This window comes from Triticum aestivum, chromosome 5A (assembly GCF_018294505.1).
Source record: "Triticum aestivum cultivar Chinese Spring chromosome 5A, IWGSC CS RefSeq v2.1, whole genome shotgun sequence".
Classification (NCBI taxonomy): domain Eukaryota; kingdom Viridiplantae; phylum Streptophyta; class Magnoliopsida; order Poales; family Poaceae; genus Triticum; species Triticum aestivum.
In genome coordinates, this window is record NC_057806.1 from 207580937 (window position 1) to 207596672 (window position 15736).

The following is a 15736-nucleotide window of genomic DNA, read 5'->3' on the forward strand; positions in this document are numbered from 1 at the left end:
CCACTGGTATATCCCCAGGGTGCCCCAACCAATCCACCCAGATGTGTATTAAAGTAGCCACCTTAAGTTAAACCTTAGTTAACCATAATCCCTCACATCTGTCATGAAATACTCTCAAAACCCAATCCACGTCTACGAGCATAGCATGGCAATGTAATCATAACGTAAAGGTAACTCCCAAGGTTTGAATGCAGGGCAATAGGTTCCTACCTCATTCAACTACTTCCCAATACCCACAATTTAATTAGGTCCTAATCATGCAATGTTTGAGGTTTGATCTAATGCAATAAAAACTGGGTATGAAAGAGGTATGATCAAAGTGTGAACTTGCCTGCAATGTTGATGAAGATGATTCGCACTCAAAACTCTTGATAGTTCTACTCGTCACACTCCGGTCAATCTATCGTAAGCAAGCAATAGTAACCACACATAAGCAATCACTCAAAAGATCAGAAAGATCGAAGAAGACGATTCGGAAAACATCAAAACCAGGCAAATATCTCTTGCAACATAAAACAATTTCTAACAGTACGAAAATTAGGTTAATTTGGCCTTATCAGAAAGTTTAGGTCAAGAGGTTTAATTTGCAAAAAGAATCAACTCAAATGGAGCTACGAAACTCAAACTGCGAAAGAAAACAACTTCGTTCTAGTAATCTGGATCTAGGGCAAATTTTATAGTAGAAAATCTTGTTTAAGTTGGATAAACGGATAAAGGGTTTCGAGACGAATCCCTAGGCACTTGAATCGCCTCATTCTGATAAACAGGCGAAAAGTTAAACTAAAACGAAAATCGGATCAGGAATCCCGATCAGAAAAATCGCGGATTTAACCCGAGAAAAAGAAAAACGATGAACGCCGAATTATTGTTTTCGGCACGGAAAACGAGGCGTGACGAACCTCAGGCGGCGGGATCATCGGCGGCGGTGGCGGCTCCGGCGGCGCGCATGGATCGAGGCGGGGCTGATGGGCTGGGGCGGCTCAGGGCGGCGCTATTTAAAGGCTGCCCCCGGGCGGTGTCCCGCTCAGGTACAGCCCGAAGTCGGTTCGTTTTTTTTTTAATTATTCCGCTCGGAAGAAAAATAAAAAGAAATACTAAACAGACTCCAAAAATTGCGAAATAAATTTTCACGGGCTTCTAAAATCAAGCCGCACAAGGTGAACATTTATTTGGGCCCTAAATGCAATTTTGAAAAACGCACATTTTTCCTAAATTCAAATAAAACACCGAAAAACTCTGAAATAAAATCTTATTTGATTTTTTTATTAAATCCTCAATATTTCTTTATTTTGGGAAAGTCATTTTATTCCCTCTCTCATATTTTTGTAATAGAAATAATTGATGATAAAATAAATAAAATCAAATGATCCTATTCTCAACATTTGAGAAAACTAAAATATGAAAATAACGAAATCCCCAACTCTCTCCGTGGGTCATTGAGTTGCGTAAAGTTTCAGAATTGGAAATATTTTCCATATGAAATTCAAATGTTTTCAACACCCCATGTCTTTAAATAAATGGAACAGTCATGTCATCTTCTCTACAGGGTTTTGTGATGAAAAGAATTTGAATTCTCGGGGATCAAAAGAAAAAGGTGAAAGTTTGGGAAAGTCCTTTTATTCCCTCTCATTTAACTTTCAAAAAGTTTCAAACTTCACTCACTTTCAGACAATCAATCAACCAATCAATCAAATCTATCTATTTGTTTATAACATTTCAAAATTTAGAATTTTGGGATGTTACAAACCTACCACCCTTAAAATGAATCTCGTCCTCAAGATTCGGAGAGGCTAGCAAGAAATAGGTTAGGGTTTGTGGGTCTCCTCAAAATCCATCAATCATCACAGGGGGTCTGGAGTGCTACCACCCTTAGAAGCATGGTTACTGTTCCATCAAAACACATATACTCCATCCTTATTCTTGACAGTATCGGTCTTCTCAGATCCTCGAGAAATTCCTTCTCTGAGCTCTTCCGGTAGTGGCATAACCTTTACCACAATTTTTCTGTCCTTTCATTTGGTAAGGTTATTCCAAGACTGGGTCTTCTTAGCTGACGGGTCTGGCGCCAAAACTAAACAACTATCGATATCTCATGGTGGTCAACAATTTATGGTTTCTCCTGCAGGAAATGGGTCTGGGTTGATCCTCACCATATAACCTACGGTTGGCAAAGCTACCTTGTACAAGGAAAAAAATACCTATACCATTCTAAGGCTTCAACCAAGGTTTAATACCGTCGTCTCTCTACTATAGGTAAGTCACTTAGATTTACCATCCCATATAGCAAGGCGAATAATAAGAGTAAGTTGGTATGGTGATCAGTCCATCCCGCACCCAAATCATTACCATGTATACAGTTTAGCGAATCTCGCATACTAACGCTCGGTCATCCTCACAAGCATTGCAAAAAAAAATCTTGTCGATGAACGAAGTTTGGATATATCCATAGATCCTGCAAGCCAGACAAGCATCTATCGTTCCTTCACAATTCTCAGGTTTTGCGTTACTCCTATAAAATTGTTTGTCGATAAAATCGTAACTTCTTTCAGGGTTTTTCCTTCAGCAAGAATGTGCTTGCTTCTTGGCAGGTCCTGGGGCCTGTGGGTTATGGCCCATCTCATCACTTGTAGTCCTTGAACTTGTCATCGGGCAACTGATCATTATTCCAACTTCCAACTTCCTAGTGTTCTTAAATCCATCCAATTGTATTGTCTTCCTTCCTTCTATTGGCACCAAACTAGGACACGATTACTCAGACTCGTCATGGAGTTTCCATTGATCCATATTTCCGACATCATACATCCATTATATCCAATAGTAATTCATCTCTTCATCTTCGTGGAATATCCCACATACCGAGTTAAAAATTATACTTATGAAGTCCATACTCCACTTCATGGAACATCATTATCCTTTCCAGGGTCAAGCGTCCTTACAAGGGAATATTGGCCATCTCTACATGGCACTTCTTCAACTGGGAAATGTGAAACACATCATGAACTCCTGACAGTCCTTCGAGTGACTCCAACTTGTTGGCCACTTCTCCAATACGCTCCAAGAGTCGGTAGGGTCCTACAAATCTCAGGGCTAACAGTCCCTTAACTCCAAATCGTTTAACTCCTCGCAGAGGGGACACATGAAGACATGCTCTATCTCCAATTTCATAGACTACCTCCTTCCATTTTTTTAAGTTTGCATAACTCTTCTGCCTGGACTGAGCTACCTTCAGTCTATCTCGAATAAACTTACATTCTCTTCTGACTCCTTGTTCACATTTGGTCCGAACAACTGACGGTCTCCAACTTCATCCCACATACTCTTGGGGTATCACACATATCGAGACAAAATTCATATTCATTTTGTCCGAAATCCACTCAGTGGAGTAGCCTTATCTTTCCCAGGGGTCAAGGGTTCTTACAAGGTACTACCACCCTTAAAATGCACAAATCTTCCATAGACCATATTTCTCATATCCTCAAAAATGGTCAAAATTCTTCTTCATAGGGTAACAACTCATAAAATCCATATCAGTACCAACGATCCTAACTTTATTCATTCTCAAGTGATTACAATCTCTCGCTTTTCCATTACATGTCTCAACTCAACACCTCAATATAAAAGAAAATGTTCTCACTTCTACTACTCCATTTCTTTTGTTGCAAACTCAACTATCTAGCACAAGTTTCCTTCTCCTTGGGGCATCCTCTGGCAAAGTGCCCTGCTCCATTACAACTAAAACATATTACTTCTGACAAGTATCGAGGTTTCCTTTTTGGGCAATTGTTGAGGTAGTGCCCTGACTCCTTGCACCTGTAACAGGTGATATGACTCAGGTCCTTCCTGGAACCCAATCTGCTTCTCTTCCTGGACCTTTCCATGCCAATCATGGCTTCTATTTCTTGTGGGTCATATTCTACTTCCTCTGTCGGGAATTCTACTAGATCCCCGTTCAAACAATTCTGGGAGATGTGTCCTTCTTCTCCACATGAATAGCAAGACTTAGTGAAGGGTCTACTCGGGTCCTCTTTAGGTGTGTCCTCCACATCTTCCTTCATCATGGGTTCTTCCAAAATTTCCATAAGGGATCCTTCCATTTCTTCTTTCTTCTGCTGGATGGTTCGTTGTACCATGGGGTAAATGTGACACTGAGCAGGATAGTGGGTAGTCCCTTCACACAAGAAACAAGTAATCTGCCTAATTGGGCATTCTTCAACTGGGTGACTTCCTTCACAATTAGGAAATTCATCCTTGTGTTCTTTATGGGTGTGCCCTATTTCTCCACAAATCTTGCATGCACAAGGTTTCTTCATATCCTTTCCATAAGGTTTCAACTTCTGGGACACAAACCGAGACTTTGGCAAAGTCAACTTAAATTCTTTCCAAGTGGTTACTCCTTGCCATCCATTGATGGTTTGCTACATCCTCCACCAAGTAGCAGCACCTCATTAAAAGCACTAAAGAGCATGCTGGGTCATATCCTTTCCGACTATAGGGTTATTCTCCATGTGATCCTCCATGTTCTGAATCCATCGGGTCGGTCCAGAAAATACAAGCTCATCTCCGTTCATCCTCTATTGGGTCCATGGGTTTGGGGTGAGATAAGAGAGATAGAGAGGGATACACACAATGCAAACAACAGTTTTGAAAACACAGATTTTTTTGTTGTGGCTGTCGAAAAACATCAAACAAATGACAACTCACAATCGTGGTATCTAACGTAGGTATATAACAGGGGTTTGGTCTTCTAAAGGTCAAAAAATCTTCAATGTCGCCAAACTCTTCCAGTTTTGTTCATACCTCCAATGGCTTCTTCCGATCATGCTTGTCTTTCTCAAGTTCTTTTGCGAGATCAACTCTGTTGACGCGAAGTCTCTCATGACGTCCTTTAAAATTCTGGAGTTGCGTTCCAAACTTCTAGTCTCTACATCCTTCACATGAACCATGGTCTAGTTCCTGACGAATCTCCGGTTTTCTCGAGGTTTTGCTCCTCCAGATTGGCTACTTTCAGCTTATGTGTCCCGTGTTCTTCACGAACTGCATTCTTGTCAAATACAGCTTCTTGTAGGTCCATCTTAAGTTCTTGATGTACTACTCCAGATCCTGGTGATACTCCGGCTAAGGTTAAGACTTCACCTCTTGCTGATAGACGCTCCATCAGCCTTGTACAATCCAATCCATTCTGAAGAAATGCATCCTTAACTCAGCATGGTGACAATAGCATAAGCGGGCGATGACATCATGGATAACCGTGTTTCTGCTCTTGTCATTCCCATGAGCTATCATTCCATAATTGATATCTCCTGCCTTAGGGTTTTCTTGACAAATCCTTGAGTTCTTAACTCTACATGCTCCGGTCTTTCTCCGATGCACCTTGATCTCGGGTATTGACAATTTCCATAGTCTGCTAAGTTCCATAAGGGTTGCCTTCCTAGGTCATACAAATCTGGGAATTCTTCAGAGCCTCCAATTTTTCCTAGTCTTCAGAGTCTTCAACTATTGCAGTTTCCATTATTCAGATGCATGGTAAAATCCTCTTCATTCCGAAACTGTCTTAGTTGTCCAATACTTATACTTCTTGGAGTGGTCTCATCAGTCGAATCTTCATGTGGTCAAAAGGGGAAAGGGGTATGGTCTCACTAAAGGGAATTTTTGAATAAGCTCAGAAGAGAAGAGAGGTAAAAGATCTTTTGAAAGGGAAACTTGTAGAGAAAAATCTTTGCTATGGGCTTGCCGGTTTCTAGGGTCACGTCCTACAGTCAACATGTGCTCTGATACCATCTTGTAGCGACCCGACCCGAATGGATCAAGTCTCTGTGCTTAAGTGTCATCCCTGGATCGGTATGCTGACACACATAGTACTCGAGGATTTATAATAGAGGTAAATCACATGTAAAAGTAACGTAAATACTATTACCTCAATCCAAAATAGCGGAAGTAACAAGGTTGTGGATTCCCATCAACACCAACGGCAAAGTTGAGTGTAGAAATCGTAACCCTAACGTATCACTTACTCGTCGTAAGATATCCTGCAACATGAGACGTTGCAGCCACAAAGGGTCAGTACATTAAATGTACTGGCAAATTCACACCATAGAGAATGATGAATAAAGGCTATCACTACATGCATATATGGCTGGTGGAAAAGCTCTATGGTTATAAGGTTTTTGCGAAAAGCCAATTTTTCCCTACTACAAAGGAATAAATTTATTTAACTATCATGGTGGTTGTTAAACATTGAGAATGGTTGACAGCATTCTCAATCCCAATTAAGTAACATCATTGAACCCAACAATATTCATTTAAAGTAACATGATGAGATCAACAGGATAATCCAAGAACTAGATACTCAAATTGTCCATAACTGGGGACACGGCTAACCATGATTAGTTTATACACTCTGCAGAGGTTTGCGCACTTTTCCCCACAAGACTCGATCTCCTCCGTTGGATTTCTCGCACTACATGGTGTTTGAGAAACGGATGACCGAGACATAGTCTTTCAGAAGCATTTGCACCTTATGATGGGTAGACCGTACCACCTACAACCCCTACATCTGCTAGTCTACTACTGTAAGAGTTCACACGACTTAATCAACTATGCTAGAGCCCATAATAGCATGTGGCTGCACACGGAAGTTTCTAGTATGAATAATCTCATGATCCCTTTGAGCCTGGGTGGTGAAACATAGGATGATCACACGGTATATCCCTGGGATATCCTAGGACAGCACTGGTATTTCCCCAGGTGTCCGGGCAAGTCCACTAGTATATCCCCAGGGTGCCCCAACCAATCCACCCAGATGTGTATTAAAGTAGCCACCTTAAGTTAAACCTTAGTTAACCATAATCCCTCACATCTGTCATGAAATACTCTCAAAACCCAATCCACGTCTACGAGCATAGCATGGCAATGTAATCATAACGTAAAGGTAACTCCCAAGGTTTGAATGCAGGGCAATAGGTTCCTACCTCATTCAAATACTTCCCAATACCCACAATTTAATTAGGTCCTAATCATGCAATGTTTGAGGTTTGATCTAATGCAATAAAAACTGGGTATGAAAGAGGTATGATCAAAGTGTGAACTTGCCTGCAATGTTGATGAAGATGATTCGCACTCAAAACTCTTGATAGTTCTACTCATCACACTCCGGTCAATCTATCGTAAGCAAGCAATAGTAACCACACATAAGCAATCACTCAAAAGATCAGAAAGATCGAAGAAGACGATTCAGAAAACATCAAAACCAAGAGAATAGCTCTTGTAACATAAAACAATTTCTAACAGTACCAAAATTAGGTGAATTTTGCCTTATCAGAAAGTTTAGGTCAATAGCTTTAATTTGCAAAAAGAATCAACTCAAAGGGAGCTACGAAACTCAAACTGCGAAAGAAAACAACTTCATTCTAGTAATCTGAATCTAGGGCAAATTTTACAGTAGCAAAATCTTGTTTAAGTTGGTTAAACGGATAAAGGGTTTCGAGACGAATCCCTAGGCGCTTGAATCGCCAGATTCTGATAAACGAGCGAAAAGTTAAACTAAAACGAAAATCGAATCAGGAATCGCGATCAGAAAAATCGCGGATTTAATCCAAGAAAAAGAAAAACGACGAACGCCGAAATTTTTTTTTCTCTTTTTTTTCTTTTTTTCGGCACGGAAAACAAGGCGCGACGAACCTCGGGTGGCGGGATCATCGGCGGTGGCTCGGACGGCGCGCGCGGATCGAGGCAGGGCTGATGGGCTGGGGCGGCTCGGGGCGACGCTATTTAAAGGCTGCCCCGGGGCGGTGTCCCGCTCGGGTACGGCCCGAAGTCAGTTCGTTTTTTTATTATTCCTCTGGGAATAAAAATAAAAAGAAATACAAAACGGACTCCAAAAATTCCGAAATAAATTTTCACGGGCTTCTAAAATCAAGCCGCACAAGGTGAACATTTATTTGGGCCCTAAATGCAATTTGGAAAAACGCACATTTTTCCTAAATTCAAATAAAACACCGAAAAACTCCGAAATAAATTCTTATTTGATTTTCTATTAAATCCTCAATATTTCTTTATTTTGGGAAAGTCATTTTATTCCCTCTCTCATATTTTTGTAAAGAAATAATTGATAATAAAATAAATAAAATCAAATGATCCTATTCTCAACATTTGAGAAAACTCAAATATGAAAATAACGAAATCCCCAACTCTCTCCGTGGGTCATTGAGTTGCGTAAAGTTTCAGAATTGGAAATATTTTCCAAATGAAATTCAAATATTTTCAACACCCCATGTCATTTAAATAAATGGAAGAAGTCATGTCATCTTCTCTCCAGGGTTTTGTGATGAAAAGAATTTGAATTCTCGGGGATCAAAAGAAAAAGGTGAAAGTTTGGGAAAGTCCTTTTATTCCCTCTCATTTAACTTTCAAAAAGTTTCGAACTTCACTCACTTTTAGACAATCAATCAACCAATCAACCAAATCTATCTATTTGTTTATAATATTCCAAAATTTAGATTTTTGGGATGTTACAGGGGGCCCACCACGTCTCCATGAGGGTGGGGGGCGCGCCTGCCCCCCTAGGGCGCGCCCCTACCTCGTGGGCCCCATGTTGCCTCTCCGACTCCAACTCCAACTCCATATATTGTGTTTCTGGGTGAAAAAAATCAGAGAGAAGAAATCATCGCGTTTTACGATACGGAGGCGCCGACAAGCCCTAAAACCTCTCGGGAGGGCTGATTTGGAGTCCGTTCGGGGCTCCGGAGAGGGGAATCCGTCGCCATCGTCATCATCAACCATCCTCCATCACCAATTTCATGATGCTCACCGCTGTGTGTGAGTAATTCCATCATAGGCTTGCTAGACGGTGATGGGTTGGATGGGATCTATCATGTAATCGAGTTAGTTTTGTTAGGGTTTGATCCCTAGTATCCACTATGTTCTGAGATTGATGTTGCTATGACTTTGCTATGCTTAATGCTTGTCACTAGGGCCCGAGTGCCATGATTTCAGATCTGAACCTATTATGTTTTCATCAATATATGAGTGTTCTTGATCCTATCTTGCAAGTCTATAGTCACCTATTATGTGTTATGATCCGTTAACCCCGAAGTGACAATAATCGGGATACTTACCGGTGATGACCGTAGTTTGAGGAGTTCATGTATTCACTATGTGTTAATGCTTTGTTCCGGTTCTCTATTAAAAGGAGGCCTTAATATCCCTTAGTTTCCATAAGGACCCCGCTGCCACGAGAGGGTAGGACAAAAGATGTCATGCAAATTCTTTTCCATAAGCATGTATGACTATATTCGGAATACATGCCTACATTATATTAATGAACTGGAGCTAGTTCTATGTCACCCTAGGTTATGACTGTTACATGATGAACCGCATCCGGCATAATTCTCCATCACTGATCCATTGCCTACGAGCTTTCCATGTATTGTTCTCCGCTTATTTACTTTTCCGTTGCTATTGCTATCATCACTACAAAATACCAAAAACATTACTTTTGCTATCATTACCTTTTGCTACCGTTACCACTACTATCATATTACTTTGCTACTAAATACTTTGCTACATATACTAAGTTTCCAGGTGTGGTTGAATTGTCAACTCAGCTCCTAATACTTGAGAATATTCTTTGGCTCCCCTTATGACAAATCAATAAATTTGGGTTCAATACTCTACCCTCGAAAACTGTTACGATCCCTATACTTGTGTGTTATCAAGACTATTATCCAGCGCCGTTGCCGGGGAGCATAGCTCTATTCTTTGAGTCACTTGGGTTATATATCTGCTTATCATTATGAAGAACTTGAGAGATCCAAAAACCAAGATCTATCCCTCAACTACGAGGGGAGGTAAGGAACTGCCATCTAGCTCTGCACTTGATTCACCTTGTGTTTTGAGTAAGCTTGCGACACCTACACCTACTTCTGCTATTCATTCTGATACGTCACATGTTATTGATGATGACACTTCTGCTATGCATGATACTTATAATGAAACTACCTCTATGCCTGATACTACTGTGCCATTTAGTGATTTTCTTGATGAACAACTTGCTAGGGCTAGAGAGATTGAAAATATTAAATCTCATGATACTGATGAAAGTGATGATGAAGAATCACTTGTTATTCCTAAGGGTTATGTTTTTGACCAAGAAGCTTCTGTAGCTATTTTAGCTTGCAAAAATAGAAATGAACTCAAAAGGCTATTAGCTAAATGGAGTAAGCAATCTCTAAATGCTAGAATGAAACCCGACCCTGCTTTTGCTACTTCACCTATCTTTGTTACTGATAAGGATTATGAATTCTCTGTTGATCCTGATATAATTACTTTGGTTGAATCTAATCCTTTTCATGGTTATGAATCTGAAACTGTTGTGGCACATCTTACTAAGTTGAATGATATAGCCATCCTATTCACTAAAGATGAGAGAACCTGTTACTTTTACATCCTTAAAATATTTCCGTTCTCATTAAAGGGTGATGCTAAGATATGGTTTAATTCTCTTGATCCTGGTTGTGTGCGTAGTCCCCAGGATATGATTTATTACTTCTCTGCTAAATATTTCCCTGCTCATAAGAAACAAGCTGCTTGAAGGGATATATATATAATTTTGTGCAAATTGAAGAAGAGAGTCTCCCACAAGCTTGTGGGAGGCTTCTCCAATTACTTAATGCTTTTCCTGATCATCCTCTTAAGAAAAATGAAATACTTGATATCTTTTATAATGGACTAACCGATGCCTCCAAAGATTACCTAGACAATTGTGTTGGTTCTGTTTTCAGGAAAAGAACACCGGATGAAGCTGAAATTCTATTGAACAATATGCTGACAAATGAAAATAATTGGACACCTCCGGAGCCAATTCCTGAGCCTATTCCTAAACCAACTCCGAAGAAGAGGGGTATTCTCTTTCTCAGTCCTAAAGATATGCAAGAGGCAAAGAAATCTATGAACGAAAAGGGTATTAAAGCTGAAGATGTTAAGAATTTACCTCCTATTGAAGAAATACATGGTCTTAATTTACCTCCTGTTGAAGAAACATATAATCTTAATCCATTACCTATTGAAGAAACTCATGGTCTTGATAATTAAACCGACACAGGTAGTAAAGGTAAATTCTCTCTATAGATATGATAAAGTTGAAATCCCATTTACTAAATTTGCTAGCCCATGCTTAGATGAGTTTGATAAATTTATGGCTAAGCAAGAACACTTTAATGGTTATTTTGGTAGACAATTGAAATACAATTCAAATATGCTTGAACACTTGGGTGATTATATGGCTAATGTTAAAGGTGAACTTAAACTTATTAGTAAACATGCTTCTATGGTTACCACTTGAGTAGAACAAGTACTTAAAGCTCAAAATGATTTGCTCAATGAATTGAATAGTAAAGATAATGATAATGCTGTTAGAGTGGCTACTAGAACTGGTAGAATGACTCAGGAACCTTTGTATCCTGAAGGCCACCCTAAGAGAATTGAGCAAGATTCTCAGAGAAATAATATAGATGCACCCAGTCCTAAAAAGAAGTAAAAGAAAAATGATAGGACTTTGCATGCTTCTAGTGAACCTATTACTGAGACACCTAAGAATACAAATGACATTTCTATTTCTGATGCTGAAACACAATCTGGTAATGAACCTGAAACTAGTGGTAATGTTAATGATAATGTTCATAATGATGCTCAACCTAGTAATGATAATGATGTAGAAATTGAACCTGTTGTTGATCTTGATAACCCACAATCAAAGAACCAACGTTATGATAAGAAAGACTTTGTTGCTAGGAAACACGGAAAGGAAAGAGAGCCTTGGGTTCAGAAACCCATGCCTTTTCCTCCCAAACCATCTAAGAAAAAGGATGATGAGGATTTTGAGCGCTTTGTTGAAATGATTAGACCTATCTTTTTGCGTATGCGATTAACTGATATGCTCAGAACCAATCCTTATGCTAAGTACATGAAAGATATTATTACAAATAAAAGAAAGATATCGGAAGCTGAAATTTCCACCATGCTTGCTAATTATACTTTTAAGGGTGGAATACCAAAGAAACTTGGAGATCCCGGTATACCAACTATACCATGCTCCATTAAAAGAAACTATGTTAAAACTGCTTTATGTGATCTTGAAGCCGGTGTTAGTGTTACGCCTCTCTCTTTACATCGTAGACTTGATTTGAATAAGTTGACACCTACTGAAATATCTTTGCAAATGGCTGATAAATCAACTGCTATAATTGTCAGTATTTGTGAGGATGTGCCTGTTCTAGTTGCAAACGTTACTATTTTAACAAACTTTGTTATTCTTGATATTCCCAAGGATGATAGTATGTCTATTATTCTTGGAAGAACCTTTTTGAACACTTCAGGGGCTGTTATTGAGTGCACTGAAGGTAATGTCACTTTCATGTTAATGGTAATGAGCATACAGTACACTTTCCGAGGAAACAACCTCAAGTTCATAGTATCAACTCTATTAGAAAAATTCCATTGATTATATTTGGGGGTTTTGAATTTCCTCTTCCTACTGTCAAGAAGAAATATGATATTCTTATTATTGGGGATGTGCATATCCCCGTTGAGATAACATAGTGTTATTCGAAATTTCTTCGGTTCCATGTTATTCGGAATGAGTTCGTTAACAAGACTTGATCAACCTTGTTAGTGGATTCCTTTTGATGACCATGAGATGGATGAAACTAGAAGGCACAACCTTCTGTACCCCACTTTTACTTTCTGTTACTTATATAAGAAAAATAAATACTTTTCTATCTGTTATCTGATTATCCATGCAATATAAAAATACCTAGAAAACAAAAGTTCTTCAAATGCCCTAAAATTTAAATGTGTTTTTTCTAGAATATTTGAGAATATTTGGCACTGAGAACACAGCAGGAGGGTCAACCACCTGCCCACGAGGGTGGAGGGCGTGCCCTACCCCCTAGGCGCGCCCCCTGCCTCGTGGGCCCATAGTGGCCCTCCTCCACTTATCCTTTCACCCATACACATCTTCTTCCTCCCACAAACACGAATATCCAGCTCAAGCACGAGTTCTAGCTCATCTTGCTGCCATTTTCGATCTCCTTGCTCAAAGCACCTCTCACAAAACAGCTTGGAGAGATTGTTCCTTGGTATGTGACTCCTCCATTGGTCCAATTAGTTTTGTTCTAGTGCTTTATTCATTGCAAATTTTTGCTGCTTAGGTGACCCTGTTCTTGAGCATGCATGTCAAATTTATATGGTCAAAAGTAGTTTTGATGCATGATATAGGTTCTAGGCACATGTAGGAGTAGTTGCTATCAATATTATTGAGTTTGGTTTACCTTTATTTTGAAGTTACTAGAAAAATTCAGAATTTTTCAGAAGAAGAAATATGCTTAGGAAAATGTTCCAATGTGGTTCTTCAAGGAAGCAAGGACCCAGGCTTGCAATGCGTGATGCTGATGACGAGCCACCAAGAGACGCTCCAGTGCGTCCTTGTGAATGGCCTTCTGAAAATTTTATGGATCAAGTAGGAATTAAGGAGGAATTCAACGCATATTTGCGTAACGCCGATCTTGTGAGCTTCGAAGAAGAGAAGTGCAGTCAGTATCACAACCTCACCAGTACCTTTGTGAGGAGGTTTAAATTTTCAACTTCACGTAATTCCCCAACTGTCCTGTTTTATCTTTACAAGAATTCTTATACTATGGACTTAGAGGATTTTACCACTGCATGCAAACTTCCACAATGGGGTAGTATAAGGGATCCTCGCAAATATGAATTTAGTGATTTTCTTGCTAGCATAACTGTGGGAGAATCTGGAGATATTACACAAGCTACCATAGGGAGCATTCACTTTCCTGCTATACATTATTTTGCTCTCTTCATAGGTAGATGCATTAATGGTAAAGATGAGGCATGTCGCATGTGTGTTCCTGACCTCGGTATTCTTTGGAGTGCTGTGTTAGGAGACAAATCTTATAACTTGGGAGCCATTGTTGCACGTAGGTTGCATCTTAATAGATTTAATGGAGATTTCTTTGGTGGAATTTATGCAACCCGCATAGCTATTTTTCTTGGTGTAGCCATACGCGAAGATGATATTGAATTACCTCCTACTTACTTAGACTTTAATGCTATGGTTCACCATCAGTTTGTCAAGAGGAATGAATCGCCTCTTCAGTATCGACTAATCTTTGACAGACGTCGTGCTATCCATATTACTCTCCCTGCTCCTGCCTTCTTTGATTATCACGCAAGAGGAAGGTATACCATTACCAGAGAGGAGGCAGATGAGTACGAGAGGAGAGCGGAGGCCGCTCGTCGCCACATTGCAGCTCAGCAGGTGATAGCCGCTGCATCGCAGTACGACCCTAGCTACTATTATGGATATCCGCCAGGCCAGCAGTGGCCATAGACCAACTTAGGCCAAAAGCCTAAGCTTGGGGGAGTACGTATTTCCCACCGACATTACATTTATGTTCACACACTCATTGCTAGATGTCGGTGCTCATACTTTTTCATTGTATCATCCATGCTAGTTCATTTTCCTTTTCATGCTTTCTTCTTGTGTGTTTTATAAACCTTAAGAAAAACCAAAAAATTAATTGTATCTTTTAATTAGTTTACTTTCCATGCATGTAGTAGTAATTAAAAAGAAAACCCAAAAATATTTCATGTTCTTCTTTTGCTTGTTGGGAGCTTTCCCGTGTAAATAGTTTTATTTCTTTTCTTTTCTTTGGGGGTCGATAGGAGAAGACCTTAATTAAATTGTTGAAGTGGCTCTTGTATGCATTATTGTTTATCTGACAAAAGAGCCCATATTGCCTTAATTAAATTTGGGGGTCGATAGGAGAAGACCTTTTTTATTGAATGCCTACAGATTCCAGCTTAGTCCAATGCACGTGCACTATTATTAATATTATTATTCACATCGTTCGGTCGTGCAAGTGAAAGGCAATTATGACAATATATGATGGACTGACTGAGATGAGAAAAGCTGGTATGAACTCGACCTCTTTTGTTTTTGTAAATATGATTAGTTCATCGTTCCTGATTCAGCCTATTATGAATAAACATGTTTGCAATGACAATTAGAGATCATAGTTTCTTGTGTGATGCTTGATTAGCTATGAGTTATAATGGTTTATCTTGCGTGCCAACATGCTATTGAAATGGTTATGATGTGGTATGATAGGGTGGTATCCTCCTCTGAATGATTTAAGTGACTTGACTTGGCGCATGTTCACGCATGTAGTTGAAACAAAATCAACATAGCCTTCACGATATTTATGTTCATGGTGGATTATGTCCTACTCATGCTTGCATTCGGCGTTGATTAATTTTAATGCATGTTCATGACTGTTGTCGCTCTCTAGCTGGTCGCTTCCCAGTCTTTTGCTAGCCTCCACCTAGTATAGGGGATCGCAACAGTTTTCGAGGGTAGAGTATTCAACCCAAATTTATTGATTCAACACAAGGGGAGCCAAAGAATATTCTCAAGTATTAGCAGCTGAGTTGTTAATTCAACCACACCTGGAAACTTAGTATCTGCAGCAAAGTGTTTAGTAGCAAAGTAAAATGATAGTAATGGTAATGGTAGCAAAAAGGTAACGATTGCAAAACTAATGTTTTTGGTATTTTGTAGTGATGATAGCAATAGCAACGGAAAAGTAAATAAGCGGAGAACAATATATGGAAAGCTCGTAGGCAATGGATCAATGACGGAGAATTATGCCGGATGCGGTTCATC